This window comes from Cricetulus griseus, chromosome 2 (genome assembly GCF_003668045.3).
Source record: "Cricetulus griseus strain 17A/GY chromosome 2, alternate assembly CriGri-PICRH-1.0, whole genome shotgun sequence".
NCBI classification, from domain to species: Eukaryota; Metazoa; Chordata; class Mammalia; order Rodentia; family Cricetidae; genus Cricetulus; species Cricetulus griseus.
In genome coordinates, this window is record NC_048595.1 from 46,070,537 (window position 1) to 46,087,452 (window position 16,916).

Consider the following 16,916-nt stretch of genomic DNA (forward strand, 5'->3'; position numbering starts at 1 on the left):
CGACTCTATCATTATTACTAGTATGTGGCTGTGGCATTGGTATGTAGAGCATCATGAAGGAAAAAGAAATTGGCAGCTAGTTAAAAATGAAATGCTGACAAGGTCCCTTTGCTATCTCCTAGAAACAGACTGCCTGAGATAGTCAACAGTGACTTTTGGCCCCACTGTCCATTAGTTATCAAACTTCCCTAACATTGACCTAGATGCCAAGCAGGTTCATCATACCATCTCAAATGCCAAACATGACCTCCTGTCTGTTTCTATTGTTTTATTGAAAGACAGCTTACTTCCTGTCCATTATTGTTTTACTGCTCCTATGCAACAGTGGCAAGAGCTGAGTATTACACAAGACAAGTTAAAGCCATATAACTTCAATAATTTACTAAAAACCCTTTGCTGACTCATCAAATGTAGTATAATACTGAGACTCTCAACCCCGTTTCTAAGTCTGTCTCCATGTCACCCCTTTGATAGGCAAAGCCAATGTACAGTCAGTGGGTTTTGTTTCAACTATGCCAAGTGTTGAAGTTGACATACATTGAAGTTGGTCTATCCTTATACCCTACTAATTGTTTAAAATTTTAGTATCACCCTACTGAGAAAGGGTGATACCAATGCCAGTATGCATTTCCCCAACCATCTCTAAGTTATATGGCCAGCAAATGGTTCAAGGCATTAAATAGAAGTGAAAATGTACTCAAAAGATAGAGAAAGTACTCACTTTGGGTTTTCCTTCCTCATCCTTCCTAGAAAGTGGGACAATGCCTAGACCAAAGTAGCCATCTTGCAAATAAGACATAGTAAGGTAAAAGAGCCTATGTCCCTGGAGGCATCTCGGAATTGTTGAACTAATCCTAAAAATAACCTATTTCTGGGGGTTTCTTCCCAGGTGAACAAGATAAAGTTTAATTTGTTTAAGACACTATATGTTGGGAGCTCCAATCTGGCCTGCTGCTGTGCCTAATCCTCTTTGATACAGTAGCCAAGAGCCTCAAATGTTCCAGGTACATTACCAAAGCTATCCTGGTAGTAAAACAGCCTCACCAGGCACTTATGATACACAGCGTTCATCTAACTCCTTCATCTGCATCCTGTTCAACACTGAACTCTTAGTTTTATAATAGTATTTATTTATTCATGTATGTATGGCATGTGCAGGCACATGTGTGACAGGACAGATGTGTGACAGAGCAAAGGTCAGAGGATAACTTTCTAGAGTCTGGTCCCACCCTCCACCTCTTTGAGGCAAGGTCTTCATTGTTTTTGCTGCCCAGTATACTCTAGCCTGGCTAACCCTGACTTCTCCCTCTCCTTACAGATGCATAGCACCACACCTAGCTGAGTCAGGTCCCACCTTCCACCTTTTGGAGGCAGAGTCCTCATTGTTTTTGCTCTATCCTGTCTAACTTCTACCCTGTCTAACCCTGACTTCCATCACTCCTTAGAGATGCATACTGCCACACCTAGCTTTTTATAAAGCTCCCAGGGATTGAATTTGAAGCATCAGACTTGCTTGCAAGCACTATTACCCACTGAAAGATCTCTCCAGCCTATCACATATGTCTTAAACTAGCTTAATGAATGGGCTATGAGTCTGAAGCAGGTGCTCCAGCTCTGGTCTGCCACAGATGACCTCTTGGTCATACAGCATCCTATTCAATCTCTCTAGGTTTCTTCTTCTGTAGGATAAAGAAGCTAAAATTTAAACTCCTTTCTTCCTGTTTTCTCATTCTGTAATTAAGTTCTTGAAAGTTGAAACTGTATTAGGGAGGAATATTGTTGCAGAAGATTTGTTTGTGTTGTTGCTCCAAGACCACCTATAGAATCAGGCCTTGATTCGGAGGGTGGGGTCCACATTCAGTAGGCAGGAGTGGGTCATAGAGTTCTCTGGAGGACTCCTGAGAGACAGATGGACACACAAGAAGAATACAGAGGCCCAAAGGAGATGTGTGAGCCCTTTTGGAGCAGAGGAACATAGAAAGTAGAGGTTATCAATAATTTTCTCCATTACTCTATGGACTATCATGTTTTACTCTAATTTCTGACTCCCAATCATTTTTATTAATAAAACAATAAAAGAAAACACTATAGTATATGGTAACAACTGTAATTGAGCATTTTTAAAAAAAAAAAAAAAACTCTGCTGGTGGCCAGAAAAGAAAGTGAAATATAACATTTGGAATAAAATTGGACTTTTTTGTTTCTTTGTTTGTCTGTTTTTTGAGATGGGGGGTCTTGCTAAGCAAGACAGCCTTGCAGTCCCTGCTTCAGTCTCCCATGTGCTGCAAATATAGACATGTGTTTAACAAGCCTGATGCAGATACAACATTACTGTTTTTTGTTTGTTTGTTTTGTTTTGTTTTTCCCAAAGGAAAACCACAAATGTATAAAAAGGGACAGTTCTTCCTGTTGGTGTAAAATTCAAGATCAGTCTATAAAGAAGACAAAGAGCCACCTAAAACACTTTAGGAGAGGACTTTCAAGTCCTCCTTTTAGGAAACGCACAAAGCCCTTTCCACTCACACCATCCATATACTACAGCATTCTTGCCACCGACACAGAATGATCAATATCACTTACTGAGCCATGTCAGCTCCCAAGGCATACCCAATTTTTCTATTTACCTCTCCCAAAGCTCAGGGACTTCCTATCCTTCAGAAGAAAGTCACTGTCCAAACTAGTAAGTGACCCCTGTGTGCCCAGAGCTTTATAATTACAGAGTTCTTACTCTACTTTCTGCCTGGCTTGTATCCTAAGTGGCAGATGTAGAATTGGAATTATCTTTCAGGTTGCAAATGTCAAAACTGCCTCAGAAGCTGGAGTCAGGACATAGCCTATCAGGTTCAGTTCAGGACTAACCTGATCTAGAGTATTTGACTTTGGTCCTGGGTTCCCATATAGCTCAACTCAAATATCACTAGTGTCTAAACCCAGGCTTCCACCTTACTCCCAAATGGTCTGATGCCTCATTAAGTGGCTTGGAAGTAGAAGTTTCACTTAATGACTGTTTTGACCACTGTCACACAGAATCAATGAAGCTTCAACATATTATCTCGAATACATAGTTCTGATAGTAGGTTCCACACCTTACAATAGCCTCATTAGAGCTGACTTCAAAAAGTGTTCCTGGGAGGCACCCAGCTCTTCCTGGGAAGGAGAAATAGAAGAGATTTCTAGAGTGGACTGGGGGTGGGTGGGGATGAAAACATGAGTGATCAGGGTAGAGAGGGAGAGTACTGAAAGAGACTACTGGAAAGAGGGGGCGTTTCAGGGTCAGGTAAAAACCTGGTACAAGGGAATCTTCCAGGAATCTACAAGAATGACCCCAGCTAAGACTCTTAGCAATGGTGGATACATAGCCAGATTGGTGCCTAGCCCAATTGTCATCAAAGATGTTTCATCCATCAATTGATAGAAACAGATGAAGACCCACAGCCAAACATCAGACAGAGTTTGGGAATCCTGTAGAAGGGGAGAAAGTATTGTAGGAGCCAGAGAGGTCAGGGACACCATGAGAAAACTCACAGAATCAACTAGATTCTGAAGAGGGACTGACTGCAAGCAGGGACTGCAAGGCTAAGGCCAGCCTGGGCTGCTAAGTGAGACCCCCCATCTCAAAAACAGACAAACAAACAAAAAAGCCCAATTTTAATCCAAATGTTATTTTTCACTTTCTTTTCTTGCCACCAGCTCATAGGGACTCACAGAGACTGAACCAACAACCAAAGAGCATGCATGGGACTGACCTAGGCATATATGTTACAGTTGTATAGCTTGGTCTTCTTGTGTGACTCCTGACAGTGGGAGCAGGGGCTGCCTCTGACTCTTTTACTGGATTTTGGTACCCCACTCCTCATAATGGGTCACCTTGCCCAGCCTTAATATATGGGGAGGTTCTTAGTCTTACTGACACTTGATATACCATGTTTTGTTGATATCCATGAGAGGCCTGCTCTTTTCTGAATAGAAATAGAGGAGGAGTGGATGGAGGTATGGGGCAGAGGGGAGGAGAGATGGGTAACTACAGCCTGAATGTTAAATAAATAAATTTGTTAAACAAAAAAAGAGAGAAACAGGAGAAGGAACAAAATAGAAATAAATTATATGTATCGAGTCTTGGTCTGTGGAATCAATAAAGGATAGCCATGGCTCATTGTGTACCTCTGCCTCTAAGCCAGACTCTAAAGACCAGGAGACCAGGCAGGATGGAGGATCCTTGCTCTTGACTTCTAATTCGACACTCCTAGCCTCACTCACTCACTCACTCACTCACACACAAACAAGAGCAGAGGTAACACCGAGAGGTAGAGTAGAAATGTTCATGAGCCAGGGCTTGTAGGATAGAAGGCAATCACTCTGTGTCTTGACTTCCACTTCGCCAACAGTCATAACAGATAATGGTAATTACATGTCAGCCACTGTCCTAAGCATATCATATTCATTAACTCACTTAAATTTCACAACCATCAGTGAGGTAGGTACCATTTTAATTCTCTTTTTATAGTTGAGAAAACTTAGGGGCAATGAGATAAATAAAATGGCAAAAGCTACATGCTTAGGAAATAGAAATCTGGACAGTATAGCTTTAGAGTCTATGCACATAGCTGCTATACTATACAGGTGGTAGGCCAGTACTATATAGTAGAACTGCCTACTCTTATGGACATGTTCTGTGCTGTCTGTCTAATATGGGAACTATATCCAGTATTAGCCACTAGCCCAAATGAGGCCATCCAAATCTTGATGGTAAAATCATTGAAATAGCTGGGTGGTGGTGGCACACTTGGGAGGCAGAGGCAGATGGATCTCTGTAAGTTCCAGGCCAGCCTGGTCTACAGAGTGAGTTGCAGGACAGCCTCCAAAGCTACTGATAAACCTGTCTCGAAAAACAAAAACAAAAAACAAAACAAAACAAAACAAAACAAAAAAACATAAAAATAAATTTTAATGAAGTTAATCAATTTAGATATAAATAACTACATATAGCCAGCAGCTAGCACTTGCACCACACGCCTCTAGACAGTGAAATGTGGACAGTGATGCTAAAGTCAGCAGGAGTTTTAATATCTTAGGCAGGAAGTAAAAATCAGCTCAGTACAGTACCCGGCACAGAGTATGCACTCAACACACATGATCGTTATTTTAATAATAGCAAGGATTTAACAAATCTTCATTTGCAACCTCTTGTCTGAAGTGTAGAAATCCAAAAGGCTCTGAAAGTCAAATGTGGTATATGTGCATTTTTGTGCATATCTGGCTGTGTGTATTTAACTTTAGCACTGAAATCTAAACTGACAGAAGGCTGCTTACATCTTATTTATTGTATATTTTACAACAGTACATATTAATGTATATGAGTAGGGGTACTTCCTCAAGCCCAGTGGGGTGTGGGTGTTACATATTAAGCAATGCATATATCACGTAGACATCCTCAGTTCTAAAACACACCAGGATCCTAAGGTTTCAAACAGAGCTTTATAGATGTGTGTCTGTATTTTTTTTTTTTTTACCAAGTAGCAGTGACAGACGTGCAGAGAAAACAACAACAGCAAAATGGTAAGTGTCTCCAGTCAAGTGGGAGCAAAGGTTGGGCTTGAAACCTTGTTATCTGGGGACAACAGCCAGGCTTGACCATAGGATGGCAGCAGGAAAACCTTCACAGCTTCTCTCTTGCAGAGTCAGCCACACTTCAGTTATGGCTTTGGTATCTTTAAATAGTCCTGCAGGGAGGAGGCATGATAGTCTTATTTACTGATGAGTGAGCTGTCCTAGGTGCTCTTTGGGGATTTGGGGCTCACAGAACACAGAGTCAACTGTTTCTCTGTGTAGAACTAGTTTTTGCTCACTTATCTTCTCCCTTCCTGAATGCCTTAGGCCCCTAGCACCTCTGAATGTCAGGGATTCAGAAAGAAATACCCACCTTCCAAATAGCTTCCTCATCCTAACAGCTGGCCTTGGTACCCAAAATGTCTTGAACTGGCCTTATCCTTTGGGATCTGGCATCTTATCCTGTGGAGTCCCCCACTTATAAGGCTACATGATGGGGTGCTTACACAGGGAGGTAGAATCTGCATGTGGTTTGGTGTAAATCACTTAGCTTCCTTTCTGAGTACAAACACCCCTGCAAAGGGTTTTTGTAGGTATAATGTACCTAAACATGTACTAACAAAATACAGGAGACACAGTGAAACACTTGATGAGGAGCAGTTGGTGGCTCTCAGTGGGGCTCATGTCATTGGACCTGTACATATAAAAATGTAGTTGTCATTTTTTTCCAGTGGAGGAAAAGGACATAGATTTTGAATAAGTCTGACCTGGATTTGATTCCCCTCTAAAAGACATTATACCCCGTGTCTCTTTTTCCACACTAGTTCAGGGAATAATGAGTTCTTCTTGGTGATGCCCGAAAAGACTAAAGGTGGTCCCCACATATCTAATGTCCCTGGGGAAGCTGTCTCTAGTGGGTATTTCTTTCTTCAGTGTACCCTTCTCTTCTGCAAACAGCCAATGGCACCAAAGCCTTTCGACTTCAGCTGCCTATTAATCCCTAACTGAGAATGATGGAATTAAATACTAAGATCAATTCGGAAGGGCCACCCAGCCCTTCTTAATCATCATCTAAAATGGCCATGCCCTGGCCTGCAGCCACATCAAAGGAAATACAGAGGAAGATGATGCTGTGGACTAGAGTGCTATACAGCTACTCTTCCAAGAAGTAAGAATGTAGCAAAGTGAGCCTTCGCCCTTAATGATGGGATATAATTCCAATTTCACAACTTAATTATGACTGCATGAAAAGGACAGCCTGAAAAACTAGGTGTAGGGTAGGGAGCTTTGTCTCGTTAGGTTCCCTGACACCTCATTAGGGACTCTGAAAAACATTCTGCTTCCAGGCAATTTTGCTATCTCGATTTTTTTTTTTACCCACATTTATCTAGCTCCATTTATTTGACTTGACATGAGGAGGAAAATGGGATCTTTGATTTTTTTTTCCAACTCATCAACTAGCACTCTAGTTCCTACATTGAACCATGAGATTTTTTGCGAGGTTATGATCACTGACACCATGGGATTAGAGCCTCCAGAATGATCTTGCCAACACAGGTGCTAGCCTTTGTCATTCCCCCAGACCCACATCTTCTCCACATCCATGGGTTCAACTCCCAACCATAGCATGGTGTCAAGGACTCTTTACTTCTCAGACACAATTCTTACCTCCTTCTTTCAAAATATCTATTATGATTATAACAAGGTGACCCAATGCCTCCATGTGCAAGAGAAAGGGTTAGAGTATTTATGTTGCTTTTTCTCTACTTATTCTGCCACCTATGAAAATGCCATGCATACCTCTATGGTTAAGTAAGATTCAGCTTTCTGTCAGCATGTTTAGTTTTCCCCATGAGAATATTTTCCTCACTCCTTTGCATTGGTAGTACTAGTGCATCATCCTGTCTAAAATGGCAGCCAGTGTCCATATGGACCCACCCTCCCCACCTATGAGCCTTATCCTTACTAACTCTCCATTTTGCCGGGTAGCAAGTTTGTCTCCACCAGCTGTGAGATGTACTAGAAGCACTTGCTACCTCTGAGTTCCCAAACCTGGGGAAACATGAAGGAATGGAAGAGAGAAGAGAAAGGGAGTGGAGAGGGGAGGGGTGGGAGTACAATATTTATACATTTCAAAATAGATCAATGCTTTAGAATTTTCTTTTAATAGTATTGCTTTCAGGCCCTTCCTTGAGCACTGAAGTCAAGTTTTTGTTTTTCATGACTATGTATCTTGCATGGATAAAGAGACAGCAAGCATGGAGACACCATTCTCCAGCAGCAAATCAAGCAGGTGATACTATCTATGCCGAATTCAGGGCAGGCTGTATTTTGTTTAGCATGCTCTGAGGTCTTCCAGTCCTTGCTTCACTTTGGTATGCATCATGACACCCAACATGGCCAAAGGAGGAAAACTCTACTGACAACTAGAACAGAAAAGGAGGTCTTGATGTCGTCAGTATTAAACTGTGTGGAGCCTCTGCCACCCCTGACCTGACCCTCCTTGAGATGCATGTTGATGAACCACCACACTGTGACAGGGTGTTTGGAGTTATCAGACTTGGGGTGGGGGGAGTAGGAGTGGAATTTCTTGCAAGTTGCTGTTAAAATGAGATGACTTTGAGCAACTCTCTCCTTTTCTTGGCTGTGTCCTTGCCTATAAAGCAACCCGTATTAAAGTATAAGTAAGTTAGAAGGTAAAAGTAACCCCACCTCATATCTTTGTTCCATAAACCCAATGAGATGCTGTACTATAAAAAGCACTGGGTAAATCATAACCTGGTACAGTATTGAGTCTGAATTGTTATTGCCAATGGGCATAAGCTGAGGGTCAAATGTATGTTTTCATTTGGATCCATGAAGCAGACAGTTTCAGGACACAATAGAGAGACTGAGCCGTGGGGGTCTATTGCCCCATGTTAAAAAACTAACCTCATCAATTCCTGCCCAAGCAAGCTGGCATGTCTTCTGTAATCCATCTGAGCCAACGTCTTGCCCACAATATGGTGATGGCAGGGCATTGACAATCACCATTAAAAATAAAGATATTTCTGAAAGACAGACAGACCTAACAAATTACACATGCCCATTGAAATGAAATCCATATGCAACATGGAAGCTATAAAGGCAGAACCCAAATACACACTGAGCAGGCTCTGAGCTTTCCAGGAAAACTAGGTGGAGGAAGTATATTTCAAAAGAATTTTTACAAAATCAGCAAATGACACAAGTGAGACAGTCTTATAGTCTCCCAGTTTCTCTCCACTCTGCTCTCCTGTGTCTGCCTTGTCCTCCTCTCAGATCTCTTAAGGTGAAAAACTTTGTCTTTATCACATAACTCCCACCAAGGCAGGAAGGAAAACACACTCCATATGGCCACCACCTCTCTCCATATCTAGCCTGGAGCTAGCACCAGCAAGGTACTCCAAGGACAGGATGGCATTTAAGCCCAGAGAAAAGACTCCACAAAAATGGAAATTCTTCTTATGCTTCCCTGTTCCTCTGCTGACTTTCTCTGAGTGAATAGACCATGTCATTGAGGATAGGTAGAGGAGCCAGATGGCCCCCATCAACTCTGGTATCTTCTTGGGGCAGGTTTTACTTCAGCCCTACTCTATCTGAGAACATGTTTTAAACCAGAACCAAGGAAAGAATGATGAACTATAGAAGGATTTTCTAAGGTGAAGTAATTGTTGATGAGGGTGGGGGTAGGAGAGATGAATAATAGCTAACTAGGTCAAAAGAAAAGTATTTTGGGAGCTCTCTTGTTCTTCTATCAAAATGGAAGCATTTTACCTTGACAAAGCTCTTCGGTTTTAGGCAGCCTTGTAATTTACCCTCTATAGAATATATTGTTACCCTTTGTTCTCTGAAATCATGTGGTGTGAGTGACAAGATCTTGCTAGGGGTCCCGGGCTCCCTTGTGAACTGTGTGATCTCAAACCAGGCGTTTATAGTCTCTGCTCCTCAAAGATACCATTTGAAAAAGGAGGGAGCTGGACTAATTGGTGTTAGCCTCTTCCATTTGATGTTCACAAATAAAATCTTCCTCAACTCCGGCCCAAGACTGTGTGCTTAGTACCCGGGCAGCGAACGGGGAGACAAGTATGAATCTCAGGCTGGGCTGTGTGCCAGTCAGATGTGATAGCAGAAGACAGCCCCAGCAAGCAACAAACATCTACAGTGTGTGATATCACATGCTATTATTAGGTTTACTTTGTTGCCTTCTGAGACAGTATTTATGTATTTTATAGGTTACCCTTGAATTCCTAATCCTCCTGCCTCAACCTCCCAAGTGCCAAGATGACAGGCAGGTGTCACCATGCTAGCCTTTGTTAGATTCTCAACAGCTGTGTTCTTTCTTTGAACCATCCCAGCTGCCTGTGAAGTGTTGGAGTGTGAGGGATGTTATCTACCACCTCCCCTTACTATCCAGAACCAGGTATGAAATGCATACAGAGACCCTGTATGTTATTTCTGATAAAGCTAGACTGCAGAAAATGCCAGGCTGAGACCAGGATGAAGCCTACTACATCTTTACAGTCCAGGGACTCCCTTGAAGACAGGACTTGTACATGAAGGCAAGAGAAAAATGGACATGTGTGTTCTAGAAGCAGGGAGGCTGGCTTTGGTTTGACACCCTCATCAAGCCCGGTCAGCAGAGGAGACATTCTGGCCTGTTGAAGGCCCACAAAGGCAAGTGCAGAGGAAGCAGAGGTTCCTATTCTTTCTCTCTGAAGACATGTTAGAAGCTCTGTCCATCTGTGGAAATGTGGGCCCTGTGAAGGATATGCATTCCCTATAAACTATGATTAGTTACATTTACAAGCACTTAAAGCAGTGATTCTCAACCTTCCTACGCTATGACCATTTAATTCATGTTTTTGTGACTCCCCAGCCATAAAATAATTTCATTCTACTTCCTAACTGTAATCTTGCTGCTGTTATGAATCATAGTACAAATATCTGACAAGCAGGATTTCTGATGCGCAACCCCCAAAGGGGTCACGACCCACAGGTTGAGAACCACGGACTTAGAAGAATCAGACAGACTTCCCAAGGTGGCACAGCTAGAAGAGTCAGGCCAAAGTTTTCACCTGCCAAGCTCCTTCCTCTTTCCACTCTACTACGTGAAACCACGAGCAAGCATGCAAAGTGTGATGCAAAATACTCAGTGGCATGTGCACCGAATGAATGGTAGAAATGGCAGAGACTATTTTAAAACATGTAGTGTAAACATCTAGGTTTTCACAGTAACTTGTCATCTCAGCATCTCAGTTACTGCGACTATATATATGCATACAGACGTATGAGTATGTGTTTATATAGCATCATCCTGTGGCAATATGATCTGGGATGCACATAAACAGGGAAATAAGAGGGTTGCTATAAAATTATATGTTATATATACACACATATATAATCTTAGATTTATATATATAATTCCCAAGACCTTACTTACCCTGTCTTAGGAATTCATGCAGAAATGAGCAACTGTAGACTTTAGCACTAGCAGTCTAAGATGTTTGTTACCCTTAAAAATTACATAACAAATGTGTTGACCTCATCCCTGTTTCTTAAAACACATTCTCAAAGTTGTATCTTGATTTGAGCATTGGTTGTTGCACAGGGCTGTGATGTAGTAATAAAGTAGATGTGTCATGTCCAAGAAGTGGTGCGCTTCCTGCATCTCCAAGACCACCTTGGCCAGGACACATGTCTCCTCAGTGATACTGGGACATTTCTATCTGCTTTTGTAAATTTGCATAGTCCTGATGAATTACAAGTAGGGAGTTACTTTTGAAGAAACAGGAGATAAATGATTAAATATTGCGTATTTGACTTCTCCTTGGAGTCCCCTCGTATTTGATAGAAGTGAACAATCCAGCATGGAAGTTAAGAATGTGGACTGTGGACTCAGGTAGGACTTGCCACGTGTTAGCCATGTGCCCTTGAGCAGTTAGTTGTCTTTGCCTTTCTAGGAATAATGACAAAGCCTTCCTTATGAGAGGTATTCTAAACTTTGACATGCAGCTGAGGTAATTAGCTAAACCAGTGGCTACAACTAAATGAGGTACACAGTATGGTGGTAACGGACGTGGCTCTAGATCCATTTAGCAGTAGTGGTTCTCAACCTCCTTAATGCTGGGACCCTTTAATGCAGTTCCTCATGTTGAGGTGACCCTTAACCATACCATTATTTTCATTGCTACTTCATAGCTGTAATTTTGCTACCTTTGTGAACCGTAATGTAAGTATCTGTGCTTTCTGATGGTCTTAGGCAACCCCCGGTGAAAGGGCCATTTGAGCCGCAAAGGGGTCTCAACCCAGAGGCTGAGAACCACTGATTTATCACTTTTCACTGTCCTATCATTATTAATAATTCTAAGTTACCTTTATTTAGCCTTTGTTTAGGTATGGGGGGGTGCACGTGTGTCCTGGGATGTGTATGGAGGCCAAAGGGCAACTTGCAGGCATCAGTTCTCTCCTCCTGCCCTATAGGACAGGAGATGGAACTCGGATCTTCAGGCTTGCTAGTAACCTGTTAAGTCAGCTAACAGGTGCTCATCATTAATAGTGTAATCAAGAGGGATTTAAGAGATGATTTTCTTATTTTTCTGGCATCCTTATGTTGTAACACAAGATAGAAGTTACAAATTAGTGTAAAATGAGGCATTTTACCAGGAACTTGTGTTGACTGAAATATCAATTTGTTCACGGTGCACTGAGACGAAAATTTCAATAATCTGGAAACAAACAGCACAGAATTGCAGCAGTGTTAGGAATGGCATCCTTGTGCTAGATGGTTCTGCATATTTATTGGGCTTTTAATCACTATAATGTTAAAAACATGAATTTTGGCTTTGTGGTGTTTGAAATTCTGTATATTTTATCCTGATTGAATTTTGTTAGGACTTTATCGGTGTTCCTTTCACTCTTAACTTTCCATTAAACAAGTGCAATGAGATTGTTAATGATAATAATAGTGATAACATTTATAGAGAGCTTAATGCTGTCTGTGGGGCTTGTAAGCATATCGCCAGTTGCTGAGGGAATGCATCAGGCACAGCCAGCCTATCTTACTGACAGGAATACCACCAAAGTGAGGGAATGCAGGTCACTAACCTGTTCTGGGGAGGGGGGGCAGGAAAGGTCATGTTGTGACCTTGGAAGGGGCATTTCCAGAACTCCGGCCACTCCTCCACTCTGAATGTATAAAGAGGAGCTTTCAGCTCTCACACTGACTTGGTTCTGGCATGGAATCATTCTGGCTTTTTTCCATAGAGAATGTTATACAGAAAAGACCTTAACTGTCAGGACTGCCTGCTGCTACCCTGTCTAGAACAAGGCCAAGATGCCTGCAGGGAAACAGGAAATGTGGAAGAGAAGCAGAGCGGCTGCTTGATACTACTCCCCCTCCCTGGTAAGGCAATCTCCAGGCCTCCAGCAGGCAGGCACCAGCTGTGAGAAGCTGTCTGGGGCTGCTCCAGAGCCTGCAAGCCTTCCAGAATACATGAAATCAAGCACTGGGCGCCCAGGACCACTGGGAAGCTTTGGGAAGGGGCTTATCTTCAGCAACACCTTGGCTTTACAAGTAAATAGACATGCTCCTCTCCATCACTGCAGACAAGGATCTGAGAGGTTGTGCTTGCCCCTGTGTGAGAAGCAGAACCCTGATCTATCTACCCACACTCCCTAAAGCAGTAGCTAATTTCCTGTTTGCACCCAGGCCCTGTGACAGGACAGTATGCACAGGGTCGGTGACTCTGTGCCCCTTCCATATGGAGAAAACCCATCATAGCAGAGATGTTGGATGTACTTGGATACAGCCTACAGAGATGGAAGTAGTGGACCCTGTCCTCCGGGATGACATAATTAAAGTGGATTAGCATAACCCGGATATCAGCTCTGACCTTCCTGCTCTTTAATAAAGTGAACTCCATTTCCTGACCCTCAATTCAAAATCCTACTGCTGAGGAGTCTCCCTCCGCCCTCCCCCGCCCAGGGGTACAGTCTCATGAGCTTATAGTCTTTCGGGCATTATCTCTATTTGCATATCAAAACAGACAGATCATTATTAGTTCTTCCTTAAAACCGAACACAAGCCCGTGTCCTATTTTTCATTCTTGGTGTTACAGCTGCACATTTTCGGAAATAGCCTGGTTTGGCATGCCATGACTTCATGGTCTAGTTGCATGCCTTTTTTCTTTTATATTTTAAAAGCATTACTCATACTTTCTCGGCTACGCATCTTACTGCATTTATTTAAGAATCTGCTTATTTGGGGATGGGGATGAGTGTGCATATATACCACAGAAGCACTTGTGTTGGTCTGAGGACAACTTATGGGAATCAGTTCTCTCTACCATGTGGGTCACCAGGGAATGAATTTCGGTCTTCAGGCTTGGTAGCAAGTTCCTTTACCCACTGGGCCATCTTGCCAGTCCTCTGTTATGATAAATCTTTCCACCAAAAGCCACCGGAGCCCTCCCACCACGTGGGTGCTTTCTGCCAGCCGCCCGAGTGCCCTCTATCATGCATCTTATACCTGTCCTTGGTTAATAGCATCTCATTGGATTTTCTATGGCAGCATTATTTCCTTCACTCCCTTTCCTCTTCAGCTGATCAGCCCCTAACATCACCTCCCAAAGCATCATTCCAGGATGCCAGTCTCCCTCCAGAACTCCCTTGCCTTGCCTGGTCTGACATGTCTGCTGTGGACTTCCTCCTCAGACCCCAGTAGCCCTCTGGTTTCTCTTCTGCAAGCACTATCTCTTCAGGAATAAGTCATATCTCTTTCTGCCCCTTTGGCTCTCTCTCACCCTGAGCTGGAAGCTCCCTGAGGGTAGAGAAGCCTACCTGACCTGAACCTGTCTGGAGACTTCCAGGGTAAATGCCCCATACCTACCTCCCTTCCTGATTCATTTAAATAACAACTGAAGGTAAGCTGATGGATTTCGTTGTTGTTGTTTAGTTGCTGAGAGACCTTATATCATTATTTAAGGACCTCAACTGCTTTTCAAATAGATGAAGTTCCTAAACAAATGAGCCTCCTCTAAGTCAGCACAAGTCACTCTGCTAAGTGATCAAGTGTTAGCCTTCGATGCAGCCACTCTTGGCAGGCAGCTAGCTGGCCTAATGGATCAGGGATTGCAACCAGTCTTCACAAGGCTGACAATAACATCACCAGTTTTGCCTCCCAGGTCTTTCAATTACTCCTTCATGCTCTCTCTTTCTTTCTAGGCTTCCTTCCTCACCCAAGGTGCACAGAGTCCTCACCTTCAGCAGGCCTCTAGTCATAAGAGTAGATAGCTATGTGACATTAGGCAATCACTCTGAACTTTATTTGACTTAGTTATTGCCTAAAGTAGTGTCTTTGCTTATTCATAGTGTAATGACAGTATTCCTTAAACAAGACAGTTTATAAATCGTAGGAACTCATTGTCCTACCCCTGAGACTATGAAGTCCATGTTAAAGGTGCCAGCTGACTTGGTGTCTGGGAAAGCCACATTACTGTCTACTTGCAATGTGGCTCCTTCTTATACACACCCATTATCCTCCTATAATAGAGAAAGGACACAAATGTCCAAGTTCTGTCAGGTAAGACATAAGATCAAAGTGCATTGTTAAATCAAAATCTAGACAGTAGATGACCGTACCTGGTCAGCCGAGCTGGACCAAGAATCTGTCTTCCTGTGGAAAAGAAGCCAAGAAGAGTGTACCAGCAGGAACCCACTCCTCAACCTCATCCCTTGCCTTCAGTCCTGTCAAGCCTCTAAGCTTCTATCTAGATTTTGTGAAGGACAAGAAACTGTCTCCCCACCGGGCTGCTGCAAGTCAGATGAGGCAATGAGTACACAGGAGTTCTAAAACATCCACTCATCACGATGACACCAGTGTCGTCACCTTTCTATACCAAGCCACATGCATAAGTGAAAATGTTGGGTGGCATCAACCTACCAGTATGGATTCAGAAACCTGGTGCTCTGAGGTATTTCCAGAAAGAAACTGGTAGGCGACATAGTACAGTGATGCTGGGGGCAAACAGCTTCAGAAATATAGAATACCAAAGGCAGATGATGGGTTTACTGAAATGGGGCTGGACTGGCTGCCTTCTCTGAATGTAGAATGGCAATTTTTTTGCAAAGTTTCTTAATTCCCATACATCACTGTAATGGGTTAATCTTCATTGTCAGTTGGACTGGATTGGAAATATTTAGAGATTTATTTTATATTTATTTATATGTATCTTTCTCTCCCCAACTGCATGAGCACATGCGTGTGTGTGTGTGTGTGTGTGTGTGTGTGTGTGTGTGTGTGTGTGTGTGTGTGTATCTATGTGCATGTGTGTGCATGGAGGCCAGAGTAGGGTGTTGGATTCCCTAAATCAGGAGGTACAGGGGCATATGATCTGTCCAATGTGAGTTCAGGGAACCGAACTTGGTTCTTTTCGAGAATAACAGGGGATCTTAACCTATCTTCCCAACTACTTGAATCGCCTCTGGATTAATGGAGGAAGGCAGACATACCATGAATGTGGGGGATGGGGAAAGTACCATCCCAATGACTTTGGCCAGGTAACTCATCAAAGAGATGAGAAAAGTAACCAAAAGAGACACAGTGCCTTTTGACAGCCCAGAGCATCAGATAGGCATCACTTAGGAAATATTGCCTTCAAGTAAAAGAAAAATGTGTTGTGGAAATTCTGAACATGGCTAAAGAATTAAGGGCAGTTATCCTGGGGAAAATGAGAGGTGCTTCCAGTACTTCCCCTTAGGACAGATAGTCACAGCCATAGAATGTTGAGAGTTAGTTACTGACTTGGAATCAGAAACTTTGGCTGCAGTCTTCACTCTGCTATCAACCTCTTGCGTCACTTTGGGCCAGTTAATCACCTGCTCAGAGGCTGGGTTTGTGCATGTGTAGAAGCAGGGCTGGACAACTAAATATCACACCCACCAGAGACCAGGCATAATCGCTCAGATGACTGCAACAAAGCATTGCAGAGACGGAAGAAGAACAGGAAAGGAAAGACAAGGCAGCATGTATATCTGATGTCACTGTAAAACACAGCATGTGTGTGCATGGAGGCCACACATGCTATGCCTACAGTAGCTATGCCTACTGTAACTGGGACCACCCAGTCCTCAGATAATGGCTTCAGGAGCAGGTGGCCTGGAATTAAAGGTCTCCTGGTAGCAATACCCCTGGTAATAGTGCAAACTAAGGTAGGTAATTATATAAAAGTCTATATCTAAGGCGAGCATTTATGGAGAAGGTGCCTTCACTACCCACCACGTATTTTTTTCTCTCTTATCATCTCAAGGGAGGTATGACTTAGTCATCACTCCCTGTGGAAGTGGGGGTC